A 24,030-nucleotide genomic window follows, 5' to 3' on the forward strand; every position below is an offset into this window, starting at 1 on the left:
TCCCATTGGATTTCCCTAATCACCAAGTCCTCCATTTGTCGCCCCCCCCCCCCCCATCGGTAGGGGAGAATATGGGGTAAGGAAGTGTTAAAACCCCTCTCAGTTACCATATTTATCGGCGTATAACACGCACATTAATTTTAAGAGGAAAAAAACTAAAATTTTAAGTAAGGAGCTTTGAAGCAAAATGAGGGTCAGTGCCCATCTGCAGCCTCATCAATGCAGCCTAATCAATGTCCATCTGCAGCATCACAAGTGCCATCAATGCAGCCTCAACCGTCCACATCAATGCAGCATTGCCATCAATGCAGCCTGATCGATGCCCATCTGCAGCCATTTAGTGAGAATCTCCTATGATGGACAGAAAAGTGGTCCAATGGCGGCTCAGGAGATGGACTTCCTATTACAGGCTGCCAAGTAAACGGGAGATTCTCGCTGTATGTAATCTGATGGCGCATCCTTCTCCCCCCCCCGTCCCCTCCAAGGCCGCTAAAATTAAAGTATTGGCGTATAACACGCACACACTATTTGCACCCAATTCTCATGGTGAAAAAGTGAGTGTTATACACCAATGAATACAGGAATTTTTTTCTTTGTTTTAAAAAGTCAAAGATCTAAGAGTCTAATATATTTTAATATTTGTGTTTGCTCATAACAAGGAAACCTAGAACAGCCAATGCATTTCATGGACCCCAACACTTCACCTTTTTATCAGGGCTTGGTGAGGTTGAAAACAAGACCCAGTTTGGTTTGACTAATAGGAGGGGTAGGTGTAATAAATAAAATTTAAAAAGGTGGTTTAAATTCAAACCCATCTCCGGAGGCAAAATGATGACCTAGCAAGGGTTAGTGCTCATTTTGGGTGTAGAGCGCCTCCAAAAAGCAGTTTTGCTTACCCCCGTCCCCCAACAGTTGGCACTTTACTCCCCTCTGGCAGTGGACAATCCCTCGGCATACTTGTGTCTAATGCAAGGCTATGGGCTCTGTATTGGACTGGCTAAAGTCAGAGAGCCTGCACCTGCTGAGACATGGGGAAGAGGGAGCCTGCAGGAGCAGATGATAGGGGTAAGTAAAACTGCTTTTTGCAGCTCCCTACTGAAGCATTTAACCCAAGGGTTCCTCCAGAGGTTGCTAGGGGTTCCTACAGCAATTCCTGCCTCTCAGATAAGTTCCCCCTGACGACAACATTGATCTTTTTAGCCATTTGTAAGGGGGAGGGGGACTCTTCCCAAATGTCCACAAGAGTAAGGAGCATTCTTCCCATTGACCATCACGCTAATGTAGGTCTAGTCATTTTTAGCAGGGGTTTCCTGAGATGGAAAGTTATTTCAAGGGTTCCTCCATGTTGAAAAGGTTGAGAGGCTGATTTAACCCTTGCGGTGCAGGGGCTGCCTTTTTCATTCCCTTGGGTTGAGGCTTAATGGCTGATTCCAATTTTTTTTGAGCTCCCAAAATATTTATCTCATTCCCTGATGAAGGGGGAAATGTCAATGCTGCCAAAACGTGTTTGCTGCTATGTATTAAGCGAACGCGAATATCAAAACATTTTTAACGGTGCTTTCATTAGACTTTTTTTTTTTTTTTTTTTTTTTTCCTGGAGATCTGAAATTTTGGATTGCCAAATTGGATAAAGGGCGCCCCGTTTTTTTGTTAAGAGCAACCTTTTGAGGAGATCTGTGAGATTTCATTTCATTTTCTGCACAGGAGACGCCAGAAAATGAAAGCAGAGGAAGGTTACCCCCCAAACTTTGCAACACCAGGGTGGTGGCGCTATTCCCCCCTCCTGCTGACACCAGGGTGGTGGCGCTATTCCCCCTCCTGCTGACACCAACTGCTATGTAAGGGTTTTTTTTTTTTTGGGGGGGGGGGGGAATCCTACTCTAGCCAAAACTAAAAAAAAAATTATTTTGACCGTACGTATACTTTGAAACAAAAAAAGGGCCACAGCAAAGAGCAAACTCCTCTATTATGCATGCTAAAATCAGTTAAGATGGCCTCAGGCCTTGAGCTTGTCGCCCCCCCCATCCCCCCCCCCCCCACACCTTTTTTTTTTCCCCTATAACCAAGATCTTCATTACAACCAAGTTCAATTGTGAAATGTATCCCTTTTTAACCACTTTAGTCCACTGACCCCTTTTTTTTTTTTTTTTCTACCTAAATCACCTTGAATCCCAGATTTTTTATCTTTTCCCAATTTTTATGTCCTTGGTATTACACATTCCTTATTTTCTTGGTCTGCTAATTAAACTGATATTGTGTGTGTGTGTGTGTGTGTATACACTTTTTTTTTTTTTTTTTCTTCATGGGGGAGGTCTAGATTTGCTAAGAACCCTCTATACAATGCTGCAGCAACAGATCATCAGATCATGTTATATTAGTGACCTATTGCTGGCTGCAATCAGCCAGCAATTGATCCTTAAAACAATGATCTATTACTGCAGGTTGAGGGTGGACAGAGCTGCAGCAGTGTTGTTGGAGCCTCTGTCCTCATCACTCATGGTGTCACTACACTTCTGATGTAAACACAATGCAGAAGTATTGTATGTACAACTTGCTTCTACAAAATTCAACTATGGAATGAACTGTAGAAGCAGTTGAAAGGCCAAGAGCTAATCTCTTCAGCTCCTGGGTTTGACATTGCATCCCAGGCTGCAGGAGATTTTACCATTTCCCATCCATAGGCCACCATATGACAACCTGGAATCCAGTTGCAGGCATCATTCACATATTAAATTTTTATTTTATCAGCAGCGATTCCCTGCAAAGTAAAAGCAATCAGCCGCTTGATTGCTTTTACTGGTGCTGGGCGGGGACAACCAGATGGTCCCTGGCCAGCTCTATGACCCTCGGAGGCCAGAAGTGACGTCCTGATGTCACTTCTGGCGCCAGCAGATGTAAACACTGCTGTGTTGTTTGTTGTTTGTTTATTTTTTACTGGAAAATCTGAGATGGATTTATAGACCTCAGTTCTCTCCATAAAGAGGACCTGGTATGCCTTATTCCTATTATAAAAGGGATCACAAAATTTAAATATTAAATTTTAGAGTGTGTAAAAAAAAAAAAAAAATTCTTTAAAATTTTTTAAAGCGATCCCATCCCCTTGTGCTCATGTGAGACCCATACGTAGGTCACTCTGCATACAGTATGTAAATGGCTTTCAAACCACACATGTGAGGTATCGCCGCAAACGTTAGAGTGAGGAGCAATAATTCTAGCATGAGACATCCTCTGTAGCTCTGGTAACCTGTAGTAAAAAAAAAAAAGTAGCCTATAGAGATTAAGTACTGAAGTTTAACGCCATTCCATGAGTGCGCAATTTTAAAGCGTGACATGTTAGGTATCCTATTTACGCGGCGTAACATCTTTCACATTATACAAAAAATTGGTAAATGTTGTTTTTGTTTTTAAATTCATGAAAAAAAAAATTTGCATTTGAAAAATTGCTGCACAAATACCGTGTGACATAAAAAATTTTAAAAAAATCTGGGTTCTGCGTAATTTTCAACAAAAATTTTTTTTTTTACATGTAGAAGAGGAATGTCAGAATTGGCCTAGTATGGAAGTGGTTAAAAGCAGCTGGGACAAATGGCCACTGTCCTTGTACCATTTTAAAATGGCACCGGGACTACAGCGGTTAAGGTGCACCATTTCTATACACAAAGACCTTGGCTATCCATTATGTCTTCGACCTTCAGATGCAGTGCTGAGAAGTTATATTATTATTGGCGAACCAGTCAACTGTTCAGTGTCCTAAAAATACCATTTTATTTTAGGCAGGAGAAAAATAAATTTGAAAGCAGTTTAGCCCCCTATTATCTGCCAGATTAATTTGTATTCCTGTCCACAGAATGGTGGAAAAGGGGTATGGGCTTGTGGCCCCTGGGCTGCTTTTCTGCGGGTTCTAACTAGGCTGCCACCCCTCAGGATAGCTCCACCATGAGTTCACGGGAACAGAGTCCCTACGATACGGAGACTGGATATGAAAGACCGAAGGTCAGAGGACGAGCCAAGGTTGAGCAGGAAGCAGGCAAGAGCATAGTTGGTCCAAGCAAAGGTTGGTGAAGGTGGCAGTCAAGAGCATATTCATTGTCCAGACAAAGATAGAGGCAGATGCTACCCAGGAGCATAGTTTGTATCCTTGCAAGAGGCAGGAAAAAGCGTAGTTGGTGTCAATGCAGGCAAGAGTGTATTTGTGTTGAGACAGGCAGCCAACAAAAGCCTAGTCCATGTCCAGGCAAAGGTTGATGTGGGTGGCAGGCATGAGTGTAGTCTGTGTCCAATAAAGGGTGTAGGGAAGTAGCAGGGCAGGACTTTCCATTGGGCTTGACTGGGCTCAAGCCCATGGGCCCCGCCGAGATACATAGCCGCGTGTGCTCGGCTCCGCATACAGTCACGCCCATGATGGACATAAAACAGGGACTGGGCGTGACTGTGAGCCGAGCCGAGTGCACTCGGCTACTCTTGGCTCTGCTCGGGACTGCGAGAGGACCTGAGAGCCACTGTAAGGACCTATTCGGCGACCCATCGCAGTTTGCTACAGAAGTGACATTCCGTCTCCGCCATCTTGCTACACCCCACACTCGTCCACAGTAAGGATACACTAAGAAGGGGTAAAGCGCACATGTTACACCCACCGGAGCTTTGCATTTTAGACGTATTTATAACATTAAAGTTAGTATATAGTGAAATACAGTACTTGCAACTCTGTCTGACTACTTAGATGTTGAATTTTAAAAGCAGCGAACTTCTGTCAGATTAGCAAACCTGTGAGATGGGCAGGGTTTCCGCTGCTTTTAAAATTCAAGATCTAAGTAGTCAGACGGAGTTCTAAGTCCTGTATTTCACTAAAACTGACTTTACTGTTATAAATGCGTGTAAAATGCAAAACTCCGTTGGGTGTAACAACATGTCCGCTTTAACCCTTCTTAGTGTATCCTTACTGTGGACGAGTGTGGGGTGTAGCAAGATGGCGGCAACGGAACGCCACTTCCGTAGCAAACTGCGATGGGTTGCCGAATATGTCGTTATACCGCCGAGGACCCGAGAGCAGCTGAGATACACAGGACTCTGTATCTTGGTGGTGCCATTTTTAAACTTCAAGACTGCAATGACAAGGCTGCAGATGGATGGGCAAGGCTGCGGATGGACACTGATAAGGCTGCATTGATGGGCATTTAAATGTAAGTGTGTGTTTTTTTTTTTTTTTTTTTTTTTTTTTTTTTTCCTCCCTTAAACTTCCCTCCTAAACTTGGGGTGTGTGTTATACACCGGCACGTGTTATACGCCGATAAATACTGTAAGGTATGAAAGGTAGGGCCCGAAAGTGACTCAAGCCCAGGGGCCCCCAACACCCTAAGTCCTGCCCTGAGTAGCAGGCAGGAGCATTGTCATGTTCAGGCAAAGGTAGAGGCCAAGCAGTATCCAGACAAAATCGGAGGCAAGCGGCAGGCAAGAGAAAAATTTGGTGTCCAGCCCAATGTCAAGGCAGGCAAGGGCATAGCCGGGGTCCAAGTCAAGGCAGGCAAGGGCGTAGCCGGGGTCCAAGTCAAGGCAGGCAAGAATGTAGCCAGTGTTCAGGCAAAGTAGTTGGGCGAGAGTGTAGTCAGTGTCCAGCCAAAGGAATCCATATTTGCATCACAATGCTTCCAGGAGAAAGCTCTAGGGTACCAGGTGCTCTTGCAACCCCCAGCTGGAGTCTAGATCATGAAAGCCATAATGAAGATATTTGCCAGCACACTGTGGATTGTCAAGTTGAGTCCAAACTTTTTTTTTTTTTTTTTTTTATGAAAGCATGATCAGATCACAAGTAAGAGTTTAACGTTTTTGGAGTCACGCTGGACCCTTTTGTCGGGCATTTGGAAAAAAAAAGTTTGGACTCCACTTTGAAGATCCTTGGTGTGCTGGCAAACCTCTTGATTACAGCCAAGCGTCAAGGCAGGCAAGAGCATTGCTGGTGTCCAGGCAAAGGTCAAGGCAGGCAAGAGCATTGCTGGTGTCCAGGCAAAGGTCAAGGCAGGCAAGAGCATTGCTGGTGTCCAGGCAAAGGTCAAGGCAGGCAAGAGCATTGCTGGTGTCCAGGCAAAGGTCAAGGCAGGCAAGAGCATAGCTGGTGTCCAGGCAAAGGTCAAGGCAGGCAAGAGCATAGCTGGTATCCAAACAGGTTGAGGTAGGCAAGAGCATATTCGGTGTTCAGCCAAAGTTCAGAGCAGGCAGCAGGCAAGAGTGTAATCTGTGTCCAGGCAAAGGTAGAGGCGGGCAGCGGACATCAGACTGTATCCAGACTGAGGTCAAGGCAGGCAGCAAAGCAAGAGACTGTCCTCGACAGGCAGAGTTGGAAAAAGGAGCAAAAGACAAAAGCCGGGTCGGGCAGTCTAATCAATAACAGGGGAATCAAATCTTTGTGCACACGGGGCAGCAGGCAAGAAGACACAGCACCAGCCACCAGGAGAGAAGGTGTTTTAAAAGAGCGAGAGCACTCCCAGCTTCAGGGATGCAGGACAATGCAGTCTAACACGCGCACCAACATGTCAAGCTCCTGCTTATGCGTGCAACCAGCCTTAGCCAAAAGGCCAACCATTATGGTCATGGTTTGATTGTACACGAGGAGCTGGCATGCCCACCTTGAGATGCAAGGTTGCCTTTTTATAACAGAAGGTATCTACACGTGGGGGTGCGTTGTTAGAAGAAGTATGCGTCTGTTAGAGATGACGTACAGTATATATATATATATATATATATATATATATATATATATAAATTTTCTTTTATATCTATTCCAATACTTTTAAAGGCAGGCATGTTGAACCGTGCCGCTAGTTCGCAAAGCTCATCTTAATGACAAGTGTGCCTCATAGCAGAAACATCGGGGCAACCGTCGCCTTCAGTAAAATAGCGCTCAACGAAACCTTCGCTATTCCATCTACTTGATTTAAAGCTCAACCCAAAAGTCTTCAAAGCCGCCTTTTTTTTTTTTTTTTTTCCTCTTATTGACTTTAAAGCTGGGCATACAACAGTAGAATGTTGTTCCTTTTATTGACTCTAAGTGTTGAACGATAGCGCGGCCTCTTTTCGCTCACTTTCTTTGGTCTCGCGCACACATCTGTGAGCTGCCCCCCCCCCCCCCCCCCAAAACGCACACACCTCTGGCTCCCCCCTCCTTCCATACCTCTTTCTTTCTAGCTCACAAGGGGAGGTCAGCGGTGGGAGGGAGGTGCACTATATGGGGTGAGTTAAGGACAGACTCCAGATGTTATGTAATATAACCAGAGAAAGGGGTCTGGGCAGAGGGCCAGGAGCTGTATACAGCTGTGTGTATATGTGTGTACGTACATGCAGCTCAGCCTATAGACCGACTCTTTGTGTCTGTGCCGAGGAACGACGAGCCCCTACCGAGTGTGCCCGCGTCTGTGTATACCTGGGGCTCTACCGTGCCTATTGTGGTGCTGCTAGCCTGCAATCTAGAATTATTTAATCAGGTTACTGTTGATCCTTCAGGCGTCTCCTCCTGACACCCCCCCCCCCCCCCCATGAAGTCATTGCCTCCCTTTTAATGGGTCACACCCGCCAAACACCAGCTTTACACGCCAGACAGGTTGTGTGTCACACTGCAAGGCTGCAGAAGTTGTAGGACTGTAAGGGAGGGGACTTTGCTCTCATCTGTTACTGTGTCACCCGGGGGGAGGAGAGTGCAGAGTCCCATATCACTGATACCCTAGATCTCTTCTGTGACACCCTGCAGGGGGAGGAGACATGGCTATGATCGGTGTCACCTTGTAGGAGGACAGACTCATAGCTCCCTTCTGTTTGTATCAAACTGCAGAAGGAGACATGGCAGTGGCTGGTGTCACCCTGCAGGAGGAGACATGGCTATAATTGGTGTCACCCTGCAGGAGGGGACATGGCTATAATTGGTGTCACCCTGCAGGAGGCGGGGGCATGGCTATAATTGGTGTCACCCTGCAGGAGGTGGGGACATGGCTATAATTGGTGTCACCCTGCAGGAGGTGGGGACATGGCTATAATTGGTGTCACCCTGCAGGAGGCGGGGGCATGGCTATAATTGGTGTCACCCTGCAGGAGGTGGGGACATGGCTATAATTGGTGTCACCCTGCAGGAGGTGGGGACATGGCTATAATTGGTGTCACCCTGCAGGAGGCGGGGGCATGGCTATAATTGGTGTCACCCTGCAGGAGGTGGGGACATGGCTATAATTGGTGTCACCCTGCAGGAGGTGGGGACATGGCTATAATTGGTGTCACCCTGCAGGAGGCGGGGGCATGGCTATAATTGGTGTCACCCTGCAGGAGGCGGGGACATGGCTATAATTGGTGTCACCCTGCAGGAGGCGGAGACATGGCTATAATTGTCGCCCTGCAGGAGACATAGCTATAATTGGTGTCACCCTGCAGCAGGAAGACAGACTAATAGCACTTTTCCATATGTGTCACCCTACAAGAGAAGATTTAACTCTGGTGTCACCCTGCAGGAGGAGGAGACATGGCTCTATTTGGTGTTGCCCTGGGGGAGAATTGCACTCGTAGCCCCCTTCTGTCGGTGTCACCCAGCAGGGGAGGGGGGCTTTATTTCCCCCACCCCCCCTTGTCGGTGTCACCCCACAAAGGGAGGGGACTCTATCCCCGGTCGGTGTCACCCTGCAGAGGGAGGAGGTTTTATCCCTGGTCGATGTTGCCCTGCAGTGGGAGGCGGCTTTACCCTCCCTCCTCTCTGTGTCGCCCTGCAGAGGGAGGGGGCTCTATCCTCAGTTGGTGTCACCCTGCAGCAGGCTCTATCCCCGATCGATGTCTGCAAGGGGAGGGGGCTCTATACCCGGTTGGTGTCACCCCGCAGGGGGAGGGGGCTCTATGCCTTGTCGGTGTCACCCTGCAGAGGGAGGGGGCTCTATTCCTGGCCAGTGTCACCCGGCAGAGAGAGGGGACTCTATCTCCTCCGGTGTCGCACTGCAGAGGGAGGGGACTCTATCCCCTCCGGTCGGTGTCACCCTGCAGAGAGAGCCTCCTCCCCCTGCAGGGCGACACAGACAAGGGAGAGAGCCTCCTCCCCCTGCAGGGCGACACAGACAAGGGAGAGAGCCTCCTCCCCCTGCAGGGCGACACAGACAAGGGAGAGAGCCTCCTCCCCCTGCAGGGCGACACAGACAAGGGAGAGAGCCTCCTCCCCCTGCAGGGCGACACAGACAAGGGAGAGAGCCTCCTCCCCCTGCAGGGCGACACAGACAAGGGAGAGAGCCTCCTCCCCCTGCAGGGCGACACAGACAAGGGAGAGAGCCTCCTCCCCCTGCAGGGCGACACAGACAAGGGAGAGAGCCTCCTCCCCCTGCAGGGCGACACAGACAAGGGAGAGAGCCTCCTCCCCCTGCAGGGCGACACAGACAAGGGAGAGAGCCTCCTCCCCCTGCAGGGCGGCACAGACAAGGGAGAGAGCCTCCTCCCCCTGCAGGGCGGCACAGACAAGGGAGAGAGCCTCCTCCCCCTGCAGGGCGGCACAGACAAGGGAGAGAGCCTCCTCCCCCTGCAGGGCGGCACAGACAAGGGAGAGAGCCTCCTCCCCCTGCAGGGCGGCACAGACAAGGGAGAGAGCCTCCTCCCCCTGCAGGGCGGCACAGACAAGGGAGAGAGCCTCCTCCCCCTGCAGGGCGGCACAGACCAGGGAGAGAGCCTCCTCTGACACTGACCGGGGGAATGGAGCCCCCTCCCTCTGCAGGGTGAGGAGGCTTTTCCTTGTCTGTCACCCCGCAGGGGGAGGGGGCTCTCTTTCTTGTCTGTGTCACCCTGCAGGGGGAGGGGGCTCTCTTTCTTGTCTGTGTCACCCTGCAGGGGGAGGGGGCTCTCTTTCTTGTCTGTGTCACCCTGCAGGGGGAGGGGGCTCTCTTTCTTGTCTGTGTCACCCTGCAGGGGGAGGGGGCTCTCTTTCTTGTCTGTGTCACCCTGCAGGGGGAGGGGGCTCTCTTTCTTGTCTGTGTCACCCTGCAGGGGGAGGGGGCTCTATCCCCTGATTGGTGTCACCCTGAGCACAGCCTTCTCTGTATAGGTCACCCAGGACACAGACAAGGACTTTATCCCCTTGCAGTAGATATCACCATGCACAGGGTAGGGTGGGGGCAGGTCTGGTCAGATGTCAGGCAGGAAATGTAGGCACAGGATGTCAGGGAAGAGATGAGGACAGGCTGGGGAAGGGGGGGCTGTCAGGGAGGAGGAGGGATAGGGTTGTGAAAGCGAGGCTGGTGTTCCGGAGGGGGGGGTGGAGGAGGGCAGAGACAGATCTGGGGGAGGGGAGGGGAGCTGAGCTTTCTTTGTTTGAATACAGACTGGAAAAAAAAGAGAGAGAGAGAAAGGCAGACTGAGTGTGAAAGAGAGAAAGGAGAAGAGGGAGATCTGTGTCCTGACACCCGGACTGTGATCAGGAGCAGGGAGGGAGGCACGGGGCACAGGGAGCCTCTGGTGGGATTATTCCGGAGAGAAGGAGGATGGTGATGACGGTTCCCGGGATGATCAGAGCGGAGTGATCAGCGCCCTCCCCCACCCCCTTCATCAGGTACTCAGCACTGGACTCGGCTCTTCTCTCTGCACGCTGCCGGCACGCGCCGGTTTAAAGGGACGGAGGGGATTTAAATGGCCATTTAAAGGGACCGCAGGACGTGCGGCGCCGGCTGAGCCGGGGGGACTCGGGGACAGGCTGGGCGGATTACAATGGGTTGGCTGGAAGGGGTTAATGGCCGGTGACATGGAGCCTGGAAGTCAGTGTATGGGGGGGGGGGGGGCATGCAGCGAATAGAAGAACAGCTGATAGGCAGTGACCGGGGTGCAGTGTGCGGAGACGGCAGCTGATTGGCTGAGACTTGGATTGCAGTGCTCAGGAGGAGGGAGACATGCATGCATGGGGGGGGGGGGGGGTGCAGTGCTACAGTGGCGACTGCTGATGGGGTGCAGAGCACAGGGACAGCTGGTGGGTGCAGTGAGCAGTAATGGAGTGCAGAGCACAGGGTCAACTGGTGGGGTGCAGTAATGCAGTGCAGAGCACAGAGGTAACTGGTGGGGTGCAGTGCACAGAAATCATCTGATTAGTAATAGGAGTACAGTGGGCAGTAATGGGGTGTAGTGCACAGGGAAAGCGGCTTATTTAATGGTAATTGGGTACAGTGCACAGGGAAAGTAGCCCATTCATGGTAATTTTTGTGCAGTGCACAGGGAAAGCACCTTCTTGGGTAGTGGTGGGGTGCAGTGCAGGGAAATCGACTGACTAGTAATGGGGGGGGGGGGCAGTAATGGGGTACAGAGAATCAGCTGCTGGATAGTAAAGGGGTTGCAGAGCACAGGGAAAGCAGCTGAGCTGTAATGGATTGCCGTGCACAGAGAAATCGCGCTGCTGAACAGTAATGTGGATGCAGTGGACAGTAATGAGGTGCAGTGCACAGGGAAAGCAGCTGAGGAGCAATGGGGTGCCATGCAATGCACAGATAAATTGGCTGATGAGAAGTAATGGAGGTGCAGTGCACAGGGACAGCTAGTGGGGTGCAGTGCAGGGGGGAAGCAGCTGATGGGTAGTAATGGGTGTGCAGTGCAGACAGCAGCTGGTGGGGTGACATGCACAGAGAAAGCAGCTGATGGGTAATGCAGGGGTGCAATGCACAAGGAGAACAACCGGTGGAGTGCAGTGTACTGACAGCAGCTAATGGGTTAGTAATGAGGTGCAGTGCACATAGACAGCAGCTGATGGGCAGTGAAAGGAGTGCAGTGTGCAGAGACAGCAGTTGATAGTCTGTAACTGAATTGCAGTGCATTGATTGTGCAGTAGAGCACAGATGACAGCAGCTGAATGGGGTACAGCAAATAGGCACTTCAGCTTTTGGGGTGCAGTGCACAGGGACATCAGCTAATTGGGTGCAGTGCACAGGAACTGGCAGCCAGGGTGTAGTGCACAGGGACAGTGGCTGTCTGGCAGTGCTGGGGCGCAGTAGCACTAGGTGACTTTCTGCACGTACACAGTGCCGGCTGGACATCTAAACCAGTAGCGCGTCTTATCTCTGCACTAATGCAGCCATGTAAAGACAGGTGAATCAATACTGGTTAGGATCTAATGTTCCTCTGGGTATACTGTGTGCTGCATTCACCAGGGCTCTCTAATGTAGTGCTATCTGTAAGATTTGTATTTCTCCTTGTAGGGCAGACTCCTGTGGTGTGCCATTGACTGTCTGAGATCAGCCTATTGTGCTAGACTAGTACCACATACGTGTGTATCCGATGTGATAAAGCCGGCAATTAACTCCTGGGGAGTGGGTGAAATGTGCCATGATCTCTTGGTCTGTACCCCTCTTTGTTCACCTATGTGCCTCTGTCCTAAATTGTCTTAGATAACCATTAAAAGTCAGAGATTGTCACATGACCGCACCAATTGCATGCAGTATGATGGGTTGATAATATATTTTTTTCCCCTCACTGTACAACAGCCTGTGCCGGATAAGGTAGATATGAGAGCCGGCGTCGTATGCTTCTAATCATAGGAAGAACGATCACCTGATATGCACTGATTAGTGAACACGTTGGGCAAAGGCGGGATCCATTAGTCTTCTAGCCATTCAGCTTTTGAGCAATCCAATGCATGTGTGTATGGCCTCATTATACGAGTCATATCGGGTACTGTGCTTGCCTTTTTTTTTTTTTTTTTTTTTTTTTTTTTTTAATGATGTCCCAATGTGTAGGAAAAGGTTAATAAATTCTGAGACACGATCAGGGTCTACTTTTGTAGCTTGGGAATGAGGTGACATGCAGTGTGACGGGACCGGTGAGCTCCCCTATTGGGTTATTTTGAGCGCCTTCTTTAGGTTATATGGATCAGTGAGCGCCTCTGTTGGGTTCTAATGACCGGTGAGCGCCTCTGTTGGGTTCTAATGACCGGTGAGCGCCTCTGTTGGGTTCTAATGACCGGTGAGCGCCTCTGTTGGGTTCTAATGACCGGTGAGCGCCTCTGTTGGGTTCTAATGACCGGTGAGCGCCTCTGTTGGGTTCTAATGACCGGTGAGCGCCTCTGTTGGGTTCTAATGACCGGTGAGCGCCTCTGTTGGGTTGCCTTGGGACAGGTGAGCGCCTCTGTTGGGTTGCCTTGGGACAGGTGAGCGCCTCTGTTGGGTTGCCTTGGGACAGGTGAGCGCCTCTGTTGGGTTGCCTTGGGACAGGTGAGCGCCTCTGTTGGGTTGCCTTGGGACAGGTGAGCGCCTCTGTTGGGTTGCCTTGGGACAGGTGAGCGCCTCTGTTGGGTTGCCTTGGGACAGGTGAGCGCCTCTGTTGGGTTGCCTTGGGACAGGTGAGCGCCTCTGTTGGGTTGCCTTGGCACAGGTGAGCGCCTCTGTTGGGTTGCCTTGGGACAGGTGAGCGCCTCTGTTGGGTTGCCTTGGGACAGGTGAGCGCCTCTGTTGGGTTGCCTTGGGACAGGTGAGCGCCGCGGTCGCCTCGCCTTGGGCCAGTGAGCGCCGCGGCCGCCTCGCCTTGGGCCAGTGAGCGCCGCGGCCGCCTCGCCTTGGGCCAGTGAGCGCCGCGGCCGCCTCGCCTTGGGCCAGTGAGCTGGGGGGTGTTTTTTTTTTTTTTTTCCTATTGAAAGCTGACTAGGGTGTTGCTTCCTAGACTGGTGAGGTGTGTGTGTGTGGGGGGGGGGGGGGGGGGTTTATTTTTTTTTGTCATTCTACAATGTGATTTAATGGGTTCTGGAACCGGAATGGTGAGTCTTTTTTTACTATGATCTAAGCTGTTAAGGGGTTAATAAACTCCAGAGACAGGAATGGTAAGTGTTGTATGATGCTTTGTTATAAGACTTGTTGTCATTTTATTTTTTATTTTTTTGCTTAAAGTGCCATCATATTATGCAGCGATGTACATCAAACAACTCGCAGATTCCAAACAAGTGTGTGTGTGTGTGTGTGTTTGTATAGACATGATTACGCTGCATGGTTCATGCGAAAGGGGTTAACCTGAATGTACAGACCTAGGAGTGACATAACTGGAGAATATTTGTACGGAGGCCTGTGCGATGATGTAATGTGCAGTGTGACCCAGTAAGCGATCCGCCACCACTCACGTTGCCTTGTTTCTGGGTTAATAGGCTACCTGAGGTAACCATGAGTATAGTGAGACATGGAAAGGGTTAATCCGTGGCGTTATTGAATGGTGTCCTTCTGATTTGATAGAAACGGTGTGTGCCCAATTGGGTGTGGGGGGGGGGGGGGGGGGGGTGCAGGGAGTAATGTGGTCTACGAAAGGGTTAAGTGATCAGCATTGGTAGTACAATATAAAGTCTGCAGTGGATCAGGATTGCTGGATATTGGGTATATGAAAAGGCTGATCTCTAATATTTTGATATGTTGTATGGAGGGGGTCAATATGCAGAAAAATGGGGTCTTGAACATGCTTGCTGTGCGGTGGAGTTGGCACTAGGGAAGGGGTTAATGAGAAGACATGGAAAATGAATGTGCTGAGTGAGAGAGACAGCTATTTGTGTATAGTATACTGTACTCCAGAAAGGGTTAATGTGCTGGGTGACAGGGCCAGCCGGTTATATATTGTATGCTCTAGTCCCAGAAAGGGTTAATTTTGCTGGGTGACGGGGCCAGCTTTTTGTGTATAGTATACTGTACTCCAGAAAGGGTTAATGTGCTGGGTGACAGGGCCAGCTGGTAATTATCGTATGCGCTGCTCCCTGAAAGGGTTAATGTGCTGGGTGACAGGACCAGCTAGTTGTGTATGGTACGCTGTACTCCCAGAAAGGGTTAATCTACTTTTTGTGACAGGACTGGCAGGTAAGATGCTGTACACGGTCCTGCGTACGTGGTCGCCCTCCTAGTGGGCAGTGGCACGAGGGGTTAACAGGCGGTGCAGAATGCGCCGAGTGATATTTATATTCGGCACTGTAAGTTTATTTTTAGGAGTCAGTTGGGCTGTGTGTGTGTAATTGTATTTAAAGAGGAAGGCACGCTTCAGTATTAAAAGATTAGCGCTAATCAGATTTAGATAAGTTGAATACATGGTTATCTTCGGACCAAACCCTCCATCCTTAGATAGGGATGGTTATCGTCCCCTGATAAAAAAAAAAATAAAAAAATAAAAAGTCAGACCGGATGAACTATTCTAGCACTTTGAAGGTCTAGTACAGCTCGGGTAAAGAATTTTAAAGGGGCTTCGCAGAAACTTCAAACTGGCTTCTGGAGTTGTTTACTATATCCCAGGTAGGCCCCTTTGCCCTTAAGTGGGAAAGGCGTTGAGATACATCCCAGGACCACACAACCTTAAATACCAGCTGTCTGTGCCCGCCCAATCCATTGTGGGAGGAGTTAATTTTACATCCCAGGACTACATACCCTTAAATATCAGTACCATGTCCACCCAGTCTAATGGGGGAGGAGTTCATTTACATCCTTGAATATAAGTTGTGTGTGCCAGCCTAGTCCATTGGGAGAAGAATGCATTTATATCCCAGGACCATTTTGGGAGGAGTTCCTTTACATCCCAGGACCAGACATCCTTGAATATAGGTGGTCTGTGCCCACCCAGTCCATTGGAATAGGAGTTGATATACATCCCAGGACCGAGGATCTCTAAGTATCGGTTGTCTGTGCCCGCCCAGTCCATTGGGGAGGAGTTAATTTACAACCCAGGATCAGACCTCCCTAAATACCAGTTCTGTGTCCACCCAGCACATTGAGGGAGGAGTTAATTTACAACCCAGAACCAGACATTCCTTAATACCAGCTTCCTGTGCCCACCCAGTCCATTGGGGGAAGTAGTTGATATACATCCCCAGACCAGATATCCTTATATACCAGCTGTCTGTACCCGCCTAGTCCATTGGGGGAGGAGTTAATGTACATCCCAGGACCACGCATCACTAAGTATTGGTTGTCTGTGCCCACCCAGGCCATTGGGGGAGGAGTTGTTATACATCCCTGGACCAGATATCCCTAAGTACCATCTGTCTGTGCCCTCCCAGGCCATTGTGGGAGGAGTTAATTTACATCCCAGGACCACATATCCTTAAATATCAGTACTGTGTCCACCCAGTCTAATGGGAGAGGAATTCATTTACATGCCAAGACCAGACATCCTTGAATATAAGTGGTCTGTGCCCACCCAGTCCATTGGGGGAGGAGTTGATCTACATCCCTAAATACCAGTTCTGTGTCCACCAAGCCTAATGGGGGAGGAGTTAACTTGCATCCCAGGAACAGACATCCTTGAATTTAAGTTTTGTGTGTGTGTGTGTGTGTGCCCGCCCAATCCATTTGGGGAAGGCATAATTCACATCCCAGGACCAGACGTCCCTAAATACCAGTTCTGTATCCCACCCAGTCTATTTTGGAAGGAGTTCATTTGCATCCTAGGATGGACCAGACATCCCTAGTATCAGTTGTCTGTGCCCATCCAGTCCAGTGGGTGAAAAGTCTTGCAACCCAGTGCTAGACATCCTTAAATATAGTGTGTGCGTCTTGCCTGTTTACGGTAGGAGGTAGACCTAGTGGGCAAAGCTGCACGTTTCATGGTAAGGAGTGATTTTTTTATTTTTTATTTTTTCTTCTTCAGTGCTTCCCATTTGGAAAAAGGACACTGGGCAGAATTCCCTCTGGGTCGGCCACATAGTCGGTAAATTTTATTGTTGGGCTTGTATTTTCTTTCTCTTTCGGGAGTTAAAAATGCATGGCCATGAAATATGTGAAGCACAACTCTAAACAGAACTTTTGTTAAAAAAAATAAATAAATAAATAAAATAAAATAAAAAGTTACCACCTCTGTGCAGTTGGTTTTGCACAGAACAGCCTGGATCCTCCTCTTCTCAGGTCCCTCTTTGCTGCTCATGGCCCCTCCCTCCCTTTAAGTGCCCCTCAGCCAGCAGCTTTATACAGGGGGCACCCAAGCCAAGTCAGAGCTCCGTGTATCCATTCAGAGATGGACCCCCGGCCTGGCCATGCCCCCTCTCTCCCCTGATTGGTTGACTGACTTTGACAACCATGGGAGCCAATGGTGCCGCTGCTCTGTCTCAGACAATAAGGAGTGTCCATGATGGCTGAGGAGATCGTGGACATAGCTGGAGAGAGTAGAGGCTTGGGTAGGATTTTGGGGGGGGGGGGGGTATATTCTTCCAGGAAGAATATACAGAACAAATGGATTAGGACAATATTTGCTTGTCCCCGAGTTCAGCTTTAAATGTTAGATGGAGAGTGAGGGAGTGTTTACAACCATTGTCGGTTTTCTCCTTGGGGAGATTTCCCTTCCTGTCATTGGGAACAGGAAGTGATGGGGAACTACCACCAGGGATTCGTTTACTGAAATCTGCAGATGTAACCATTTCCTTTTTTAAAAGTATTAATAATTGTCTCTTTAAAAATGATGAGATTTTTATTTTTTTGAGATTACATCTATTAAAGATTGGGAGTAAAATGCTTGGTAGTCTTGGTAGTGATCACTCTACATGTTTTGTGGCCTGGGTCGCTTCTTCAGGAGCCTATTTATTATTCAGATGGTATTTAGAGAGATATCGTCATATAGATAAGAAATAGAAAAGATGCATATTATTCATAATGGTTTTTTATTATCCATGTTTAATAAATCTCTATCTGGATACAGCAGACTTTTTTTTTTTTTTTTTTTCCAAGCAGTTCTTGAAGGCAAGAGCACAACCTCTTGAGTGAATGAGAACTACGGAGGGCACTAGCTCAACCAGGAAAACTGCTGCCTTTATTGTCTCGGGCTGAATTTTTGTGATGGTTCAGAAAAATTCTATGAACAAATTTGTGATATGACCATATATGATTCCATTAAAAAGCCTAGGCTGGGGTGATGTCGTCAGTCTGCTGCATGCAGAAAGCAGCATTTTCCCGTTCTCTTCTCGTCCAGTGATCAGAATAAAGCCACTGTAGCATGTGGGCCAATTCCAAGGTAAAAGCTGCAGGAAGGGTTGACCTGGGTTAGACATTTGTGAACGAAGGCGTCTGCTCTGAACCGGCACCTCAGTCCAGGAGGTAAATTGTGACCCCATGTGATGTCTGTCTGAATAAAGATGGCTTCTTCCTTCTGGAGAGAAAAGAGAAAATCCAGAGGCATTGTTGGGGAAAGTACTGTTATTTGTGAGAGATAATACATACTATTCCTTTTTTAAAATGCATTTACCAAGAAAAAATAATTTGATTGGACCGCTTTAAATTTTTTGTATCGCTTAATCGCGACAGAGTAGGTCATTCTTGATCCAAGTCTAGTTAGTTATGCTGATGGATCATTCTGGAGGGTGGCAATTAACATTTTTAGATGGGGACTGGCAGCTTCCATATTTACGATATTTAAATTCAGGTTTCCTTTTATAGAGAAATCGGCCTGTAAGGGATGGCAGGGTTGGCACATGCAGGTCCTGGTCCCTTTCTCTTGTCTTCGGGACCTTTTCTCATTTCCGGGCTCTTTCTCATCTCCAGGCCCCTTTTTCTCTTGTCTCTGGCCACTTTCCCCGGTCTGCGGTCCTTCTTCTTTTTTTATTTTTTTTCTCTCCTGCATTTTTGGTGTGTAGAAATCCCATTCATTTTTAAATGGGCTGCTTTTAAGGCAATGCACATCAACACAAGCCATAACACATGTTCATGCACCACAAAGACGTTACTGGTCTCTGGACTTTACAGGACAGGAGCACCAACTGCACTGCGTACCCGTCTTGGGTCAGTAATTTGCTTTGTAAAGTACAGATGAAGCTGACCGTCTCGGCCTTTTGTAGCTTCCAATACAATTTTGGCAAGACACCTATGTGTCTAACCCAACAGGTGCTGTATAAAGTGACCGTCACTAGAAAAAAAAAGGGCTGGACAGGGGAGTTAAAACTCCCCTGTCCTAACACCCACGCTTCTTCACTCTCTCTTGCTGAGCTACACTAGATGAAAAATCTGAAGCTTCCGACACTGCTGGGTGTGTATTGTGCTGCCGATTGCGTATTGTAATGGAGCTTGCCCACACCATATACATGAAGATTGGCCAACGAAGCAGCCTACTATAATGGGTCTACTAGGAATGTCTGAGTGATGGGAAGAAACAAGTAAATTGTGACACTACCCCATGGTGTTGAAACACTTGCCTGTTAAGCATGGACTAGCATTTTGGCCATACTGCTCTTCTAGTTGCCTTTCACTGTATAGCTGCTTGATGCTGCTTTCTTTTTGATGGGATCACTTTAAATTCCGAAGGCTGAAAGTTTGTAAAGTCACCTGGGGGGAGAGGGGGAGGGGCTGTCTGACAGTTGTAAAGAACGGTCCCTTGTCCGTGAATGCACTCTTCCCTCCCCTGAGAGTGCCTTTTTAAGTTTCAGTCTCTCGTGCTTCCTGTATGTGTATTCCTCAGGCACCGCGCTCTCTGTTCTCGTAGACCTTGACTTCCCTCTTTTAACCGCTTTCTAACGTGTTTTTACAACACCGTCTCGGGCTTCCTTTTCCTTTCCTGTTTCCTCCTTTCATCCTGTGCTCCACTTTTCCTCTCTGACCTGCCTCTTAAAGGGTCAGCCTCCTATTTTATTTTTTATTTTTCCTTGAACTTGAGTCAATTCTCTATTACTGAAGGTTTTTGCTCTGTGTAGCAAAGAGCAATCCTGGGCCCTGTGGTGGGTACATTATGGACATTCCCGGAGATGGGAGAAACAGGTAGTTTGCGGGCTAATATTGGAAAGCGAAAATATTATGTTTTGGTGGATTGGCCCTTCAAACTGAGTCTGATGCTTTTAGTTTAGTGGCTGTTTTTAGTTGTTACTTGTCAACTGGTACTTTGGGCTGTGTTTACATACCGTGTCATTGTACTCCAGAGAATGGACACTCCTCCAGGCAGAAGCTGGCCGTTGATCCTGTTAGACCACAGTTTGAGTGTTCCAAACTGTAGTTGCGCCCTGCAACCTTCAGCAGCAGAAATTGCCTTTCGATACCTTTTTCTACCATGGTATTAAACAGACCAGCACATGTGAGAGACCCTTGTTTTTATGTTTTTAACATGTGAGAAACCCATGTGGGTTCATACTGATAGAGATGTGTGTGTGTGTGTGTGTGTGTGTGTATGTGTGTGTGTGTGTGTGTTTTAACTGCTTTCTTGCTAACTTTTTATACCTTCCATAATTTTTTTTATTTTTTATAACTTTGCTCTTCGCTTCACTTCCGCCACGCCCTTGCATCCCTTGCCTTCTCGTTGCCCACGCCCTTGCATCCCTTGCCTTCTCGTTGCCCACGCCCTTGCATCCCTTGCCTTCTCGTTGTCCACGCCCTTGCATCCCTTGGCTTCTCGTTGCCCACACCCTTGCATCCCTTGGCTTCTAGTTGCCCACGCCCTTGCATCCCTTGCCTTCTCTTTGCTCTTGCATCCCATAGCTTCTGGTTGTCCACGCACCCCTTGGCTTCTGGTTGCCCACGCCCCCCTTGGCTTCTGGTTGCCCACGCCCTTGCACCCCTTGGCTTCTGGTTGCCCACGCCCTTGCACCCCTTGGCTTCTCGTTGCCCACGCCCTTGCATCCCTTGCCTTCTGGTTGCCCACACATCCCTTGGCTTCTCGTTGCCCACGCCCTTGCATCCCATGGCTTCTAGTTGCCCACGCCCTTGCATCCCTTGCCTTCTCTTTGCTCTTGCATCCCATAGCTTCTGGTTGTCCATGCATCCCTTGGCTTCTGGTTGCCCACGCCCTTGCTTCCCATTGCCTGCGTGCCCTTGCATTCCCTGCTTTCTCTCATCACTTTCTTCCTGTTTTCCTGTGCTTCCCTGCTGTTTTGGCAAGCTTTCTGTCCTTTCTGTTTTTCCCGTGATTCCCTTCCCCTTCTGTGGTCCCATACTTCCTTTGCATTTTCCTGTGTTTCTTTCTTTGTTTTCCTTCACTGCATATTTCCCTTGTCTTGGTTTCTTTTCCTTTTTGCTTTCCTATACTCTGCTTCCCTTCCTTTCTATTCTACCATACTGAATATAACTGAGTAGTAAACTCTCCCTTTACCCCTCTGTTTTTATTGCCACCTTGTGCACATTGCTTTCAATCTTCACATTTTCCTGCTTACCCATCAGTGCTGTGTGTGTGTGTGTGTGTGTGTGTGTGTGTGTGTGTTTCAATCGGTGTGTACAGGAAACTGGGGGTGTATGCATCACTTGGTTTGTGTGTGTGTACAGGGAGCTGCTGGTATGCACAGTGCTGGGCTTGCTTTTGTACAAGGTGCTGATGGTATATGAAATGCTAGGCTTGCCTGTGTTCTTGGAGCCAGTGATATACACAGTGCTGGGTTAGTGTACGGGCAGCCAGTGGTGTATGCAGTGCTGGGCTTGCTTGTTTACCAGTGGAAGCCAGTGCTATACATGGTGCTTAGATGTGTGTAGGGAGCTGCAGGTAAGCATGGTGCTGGGTACGTCTGTACAGGGTACCAGTGGGTATACATGGTACTGGGCTTGCATGTGTATGGGAAGCCAGTGGTATACAGTGATATAAAGATCAACCAACTGGCCATGAACTAACTTCTTGATCCCCTTCAGTCAGGATTTTACGCTCAACACTCCAAGGAAACCGCTCTCCTTAAACTCACAAATGACCAACTAACGGCTAAAACCAACGGACACTATTCTGTACTACTTCTTCTCCTGGGCCTCTCTGCTGCCTTTGACACAGTGGACCACCCCCTCATCCTTTTAAACTCCACTCCTTTTGGTCTGACTGTGTACTCTTTGCTGGTTCTTCTCACACTACCTATCCCACCGCTCCTTCAGTGTCACTTACAACTCTACTTCCTCCTCTCCTATTCCTTTCTCCGTCTGGGTCCCCTAAGGTTCTGTTCTTGGCCCTCTCCTTTTCTCAATCGGCACCAACTCCACTGGGTCGGTTGATTGCCTCCCATGGCTTTCATCTGTCTCCCCACGCATCACCAACTTACTTAAGGCCATATCAGCCTGGATGTTGCATCACTACCTCAAACTCTACCTATCCAAAACTGAGCTCATTCATGTTGTAAAGCGCTGAGCAAACTGTTGGCGCTATATAAAACATGTAGAATAATAATGATATTTCCTCCCTCACATGCCATTTTCTTTTTCAATAACAGCTCCACTAATAACTTGTCCCCCCACGCCAAGGTCCTAGAGGTAATCTTGGATTCTGAACTACCCTTTCAGCTCCACATCCAATCGCTATCCAAAATTTGCCACCTCAACCTCTGAAACGTCTCCAAGATACTCCCCTTCCTAACCAGTGTCACCACAAAGCTTCTAATCTATTCCCTAGTCATCTCCTTCAGTCCATCTTGTCCGTTGCTGCCAGGCTCCTCCACCTTAAAAAATGCTCAGCGTCTGCTATACCCCTCTGCCAATCCCTCCATTGGCTGCCAATCAACCAACAAATTTAATTCAAGATACTAACAAGTTACAAAGCCATCCACAACCTGGCCCCTAGCTACATCACTAACCTAGTCTCAAAATGCCAACCTAATCATTCTCTTTGCTCCCCCCAAGACCTCCTGCTCTCTAACTCCCTTGCCACTTCATCCCATGCACGCCTCCAGGACTTCTCCGGAGCCTCTCCCATCCTCTGGAATGCTCTACCCCAATCGGTGCAAATTTCTCCTACTTAGTCCACCATCAGACAATCTTTGAAAACTCATCTCTTCAGAATAACCTATCTGGCCCCCACCTAACAACTGTACATTTATTTTCTCCATCACCACATCCCCCACAGTTATTGTCTATTTTATCTCTTGACCTTCACTCTTAGATCGTAAGCCCTAAGGAGCAGGACCATCTGATTCCTATTGTATTTATAATGTCTACCCTCAAGTTGTAAAGTGATTCGTAAACTGGCGGTATATAAATCCTGTATACCATGTGTGTGCGCGTGCAGGTAGCCAGTGCTATTATACACGGCTAGGTATTTTGTGTACAGAGAACCGGTGGTATACAGTGCTAGGTATGTGTGTGCAGAGAGCTGGTGGGTATACACCATACTGGGTTTGCTTGTGTACGGGGAGCTAGAAGAATACATAGTGTTCGGATTGGCTTATGCACAGGGAGCCAATGGTATACATAGAGCTAGGTATTTGTGTACAGAGAAGCTGTGATATACACAGTGCTGGGGTTATTTGTATACATGGGGCTGGTAATATAGACAGTGCTTGGTTGTTTTTGTCTAGAGGGAGCCGGAGCTGTACACAATGCCTTGGTTTTTATGTGTACAGGGAGCCGGCAGTGTACTTTATACCTAGTTTCTATGTGTACAGTGTGCTTTTTGTTTACTCTGCCTCGGGGCACGTACAACAGGTAATATCACTTTCCATATTGGCATTCGCCTGGTATCGCTCTCCGTACTGCCTTGCCAGTCTGTTTACCGACCTTAATGCCAACCTGGCAGTAGCGCAATAAAAATTATCTATGTGCCCTTAAAGGGAGCCAAGGCCTGTGATCAAAAACAACATGGTAAACTGCTAGGTCACATGAAAATAGGCCTCCTCTATGCCATGGGTAACATCAAAGTGGAACTAAACCCACTGATTAAACAGTTTTCCTTATACGGTTACATTCAAGGCATGCCCTGAATGATAAATGTCAGTTGCTTGTGCTCTCAACCGAACTGTCTAGTTATTAAATGACTGCTGTCATAGAGGATCACATGTGCAGCACCATGGCAACTGCAGAACAAACAAGTAAAGATGGCAGCTCCCATGGCTGTAAAGGATTGGAGGGTTTTGTTCAGCTTTAATATCGGTGGATGCCTAGCCTGATACATAGGCCACCTTCTCCGACGGACTGGAGTCGGACGGATGATGACTCCAGCACAAGGTCCTCCATGGCCTGAGTTGAAGTCTTTTTAACTTGACAATCGGGGGTCAGGTCAGTGTCTTTAATCTGACCTCCGATACTGTCTGCTGCCTCCGAAGTTTACATAACAGAAAAGCTCGGGCATGAAGATTTGTTTTTCGGAAGGAGGCCATCAAGTCCAATGTCTATCGGCACAGGTTTCCTTTCAAAAGTCCATTTTTTAATTCGTCCAGCTGGCAGCCACCCA

General features: G+C 48.4%; 1 protein-coding gene across 5 annotated transcripts in view; it reads left to right on the forward strand.

The window, feature by feature from the left end:
- The window catches only part of KDM6B (lysine demethylase 6B), a 169,075-nt gene that overhangs the window by 86,569 nt on the left and 58,476 nt on the right, over positions 1–24,030 (forward strand). For 2 of the 5 annotated variants that reach the window (XM_077470688.1, XM_077470691.1), the window contains exon 1: positions 10,286–10,552. The exons of the other annotated variants lie outside the window; for them this stretch is intronic. The gene's annotated coding sequence lies outside the window, so the exon portion shown is untranslated. Of the gene's footprint in view, positions 1–10,285; positions 10,553–24,030 lie in introns of those variants that run through there. 5 annotated transcript variants of the gene reach the window in all.

The sequence above is a fragment of the Lithobates pipiens genome, unplaced genomic scaffold (genome assembly GCF_037356315.1).
Source record: "Lithobates pipiens isolate NorthernLeopardFrog02 unplaced genomic scaffold, aLitPip1_a1.2 Scaffold_8, whole genome shotgun sequence".
Taxonomy (NCBI): domain Eukaryota; kingdom Metazoa; phylum Chordata; class Amphibia; order Anura; family Ranidae; genus Lithobates; species Lithobates pipiens.